This window comes from Chinchilla lanigera, unplaced genomic scaffold (genome assembly GCF_000276665.1).
Source record: "Chinchilla lanigera isolate Chin_1 unplaced genomic scaffold, ChiLan1.0 scaffold00061, whole genome shotgun sequence".
NCBI lineage: Eukaryota > Metazoa > Chordata > Mammalia > Rodentia > Chinchillidae > Chinchilla > Chinchilla lanigera.
This window is the reverse complement of record NW_004955462.1, coordinates 11,155,818-11,160,079: the sequence shown is the minus strand read 5'-3', so window position 1 is coordinate 11,160,079 and position 4,262 is coordinate 11,155,818.

Sequence of the window (4,262 nt, the reverse complement as noted above, 5' to 3'; positions counted from 1 at the left end):
TCATTTTGAGATAGGGTCTCCTTGTGCAGTTCAGGCTGGCATTGAGCTTACTTTGTAGCCCCAGCTGGCCTTGAACTTGCAACAGTCCTCCTGCCTCAGCCTCCTGAGTGAGGAATGTTTTCTCTAGTTCTGTAAGGTATGCTATTGATGTTTTGATTAAGATTGCATTAAATATGTGTAACAATTTTGGGAATATGGTCATTTTCATTATGTTGGCCCTTTTTATCCAAGAACAAGGGATATCTTTCCATTTTCTGATATCCTCTTTGATCTCCTTTTTCAGAGTACTGTAGTTTTTCAATGGAAAGATTTTTTACTTCTTTCATTAGATTGGCTCAGAGCTGGTTATTTAGCTCAGCAGCAGAGTGCCTGCCTGGCAAGCATGAGGTCATGAGTTCGATTCCTGGTACCAGAAAAAAAAAAAAAAGACATTAGATTGGCTCCTTGGTGTTTCATTTTTTTCCTATGTTATTGTGAAAGGTGTGGTTTTCCTAATTCCTCTCAGTGAGTTTGTTATTTGTGTACAGAAATGATGTTGATTTTTGGGTATTGACTTTGTATCCACTCAGTAACTGAATTTGTTATTAAATCTAGAAATAGTTTCCTGGAGATTTTAGGGTCTTCTATGTAGAGTATCATGTCACCTGTGAGTAATGATAATTTAACTTCTTCCTTTTCTATCTTTATCCCTTTTATTTTTTATTATTATTATTATTATTATTATTATTATATTAGGTACCTGGTATTGAACTTGCTATCTCACACTTGCCAGGCAGGCACTGGGCCGCTAAGCTAAATCCCTAGCCCTATTTTGTTTTTCTGAGATAGGATCTCACTATGTAGTTCAGGTTGCCTTCTACTTGTTATGTAGCCTAGATTGGCCTTGAACTCACAGCGATGCTCCTTCCTCAGCCTCCTGAGTTCTGGGACTACAGGTGTGAGCCATCACATCTGGTTTATTCCTTTTACTTCTTTCTCTTGTCTAATTGCTCTGGATATCTGAAATAAATGTACACTTCTCAGATGAAGAAGTGCAAATAGCAAATAAATATATGAAAATTTGAAAAAAAGAAAAAGCAGTAAATTTTGCTTGTTCTACATCTCTAAAATTTAGAGATGTGTAATTATAACAGCTCTCTTATCCTAACACACTAAAGCAACTACCTAGATAAAAATTCAACTTCTAGATGACTAATGAGTTCCTTGGATTAATATGTGTTTATGTGAAAATACTGTAATTTGTAAGACTACTAGGAATTATATAAATATGTAATGAATGGGCAAGTAAAATTTGTGCATTCTCCAACTCACACAACACTGAGGGCCATGCACTTTACCAATCTATCTCTAGGGATTCTCTGACAAAATTCCTGAGACTCATGCTCTTAATTAAACTTAATATGGTACAGTGGAAAGTTCCTTGCATTACAACAATCTTTTTCTTTCTGAAATCCTACTGACTAGCTATATAGCTTTAGAAAAGTTTCTTACCACTTTGGTGGCCATTTTCTTTCACCTATAAGAGGGAAATTAATTGTACCACCTTTCAGAGTAAAGGATTATAAGGGGAATTAAGTGAAGCAATATTTGTGTGGTAGATTGCTGTTACCACAAATTTTTCCCTTCCTTTTATCTTTCCTTTGTTAGGTGATTGCAATTTCTTCAGCAAAAGAAATGGGTGCAGCACACTTTCCCATGTTAATGCAAATTCAGCTGTTGCTCTGACCAGCATGTGCGATCTTTCCAGTTTGCTCTCTGTGTCTCTTATGTCACCTCTTCCATCACCATGAAAACATGCCTGTATTAGCATAATGGAAGATAAGACATACATAAATCAGCACTAAGTCACCCAGATCATCAAACTCAAGGCCATCTCAGATCAGCTGATGGCCAGCCACACCCCAGTTATGTGACCAAGCCTGGCCAAAATCAGCAAAGTCACCCAGCAAACTTCTAGACATGTGAGCAATGAATGCATGGTGTTGTATACTTCTGAGATGTCATGGTTATTTGTTATAAAGCATATTTTAGAATTTTATTAGTACATATTCACAATACATAATGAATATGTTCATTGTGGGTTATTGATTATATAAACATATTACATATTGATCCATTTTATTCCCTCTTCCTCTCCTCCCATTTTTTCCCCATCCCCAGATCCCCTTTTTGACACAGATGAATAGCAGTCTATGAAACTAGGCTCCCATAAATTGTAAAACACTATACAAATGTAAACTATGAAAGCTTGAGAGAGGAGATACATAGAGATGATAGAGATAGAGGTAGAAGTAGAGGTAGAGATAGAGATAGAGATAGAGAAATATCACTAAGGATTCCCTTGGGTGTGATATATTAGAGCCCATGAAATATCTTATTAAATCCTCTTTCAGAGTCATGGGATCAATGTTTGAGTTAGACAGGACCTTGGAGATGGTTTAGTCTATCATTCTACCTGGGTATAAAACTTTTTTCTCAGACACACTCTCTTTTCTTTGCAGTAACAGACTTCTTCCTTCTAGCACCTCTATGCTATAACAATTATGGAAGACATCACCTGTAAATCCTGTCCGTCTCTAACAATCCCTATGTAGAAAACCCCTGGGGGTTGGGTCCAGTTCCATCCTTCTGAACTGGCCACTTCTCGGCAGCACTTCCCGGTGCTGGCATCTGTTGGTAATGAGCTGATTGTGCAGCAATTTGCAATTTCCCAGATGCTTTCAACATGCAGCCACTTTGACAAGTTAAACACTGCTAATACTGTATCATTTACCACATTTTCTTGCACATTGTATTAATCTTAAAGACTGAACTTAATTCGCACAAGGACACTCTCTCTGAGTATAGAAGGGCTAGTCTACAAATGCTTATAAAATAAGCATCCTCCTGGCTTGCCAAAGGAATGGAAAGCCACAAAAATAAATTGGAAGGGAAACCAGGAAAGCTGTTTTTTATTTTCTGAAGGAAGGAAGAAATTATTTAGCCTGATCCGAGGCTCTTTCCGCATCTCACACATTGTTATTGCTGAACAAATGCTTATTATTATACTTAGCAGTGAGGTAATGCAGGATGGACCTTTTCTTCCCTAAAAGGAATACGGAGTATTTCCAGGTCCCATTTCTGCATCCTGAATGGTGTGTTCACCTTAGCAGCTGAAGGATCTTCTTTTTTTTTTTAATCTCAAAGCTAGAAGAAGGCAGGAGGCAGAATGCCTGTCTAGAAAGATGACAAATCAGACATGACACACATACAGACCCATTACTTCTGTCATATTTCTCCTCTTAACTTTTCTCAGCAATTAAGGTTTCCATGAGCCTCCCACTCCTTTTCAAATCCTGCTCGTGAGGCAGTTGTAATTAAATCTCCTTGATTTCCCAATGCTGCTTCTTTGTAAAACAACTTTCTCTTAGAAAAGTTGCCCTTCTAAATCGCCCCATACTCTTTCTTGACTCTGGCTCCAATGACCCACAAAATCTTTTCCTCCCTGTCTTTCAAGCCTAAATTCAGAGCAAGCGCTACCTCCTGCGGAAGTCTTCTGTTTTGATGCCCTTTGTGTGGACTTTCATTCCCTCTTACGCATGCCTCTCTCGTATTTGCCACACTGTCTTGTTATCGGTGTCCTGACTGTCTCCCACACTTCGCCTGTGCGCAGGAGACAGGGACACAGCCCAGCTGCCTTTGCTTGGAGCCAGTTTTGCCACAGAACACAGTAGAGAAGCACTGAGCAGTTGCTTCCCAACTCTCACAGCAACTATTTTCTTCTCTTGAGAGTGCTGTCAATGCGTAAGCCTAGATTGAGCACTACCTTTGTTCCTCCTTTGTTAGCATCACAAAGAGAATAACATGCATTGATTTACCTAGAGATAAGCCTCCGGGAATGCTCTGAAAACCTCAAATCATCTATCACATAATCCTTGGGCACCTCATAGGGGGCCAGATTTGTACTAAGTACCTCGGGGGAGGGTGATAAGGAAATATGAAACTAGGTCTCAGGCCACAAGCAATATGTTACTTTGATAAAGATTTAAATAACAACCTATGGCTGGGCATGATGGCACTGTTATCCCAGCACTCAGGAGGCTGAAGCAGGAGGACTGGCATGAGTTCAAAGTCAGCCTGGAACTACATAGTGAGTTCAAGGCCAGCCTGAATAACAGAGCTAGACCCTGTCTCACAAAACCAAAAATATAAAAATAAGTAAAATTAAATTAAATATTATAGAAAACATTGACTAACTTTCTGTAACAATAAATAAGGACCAA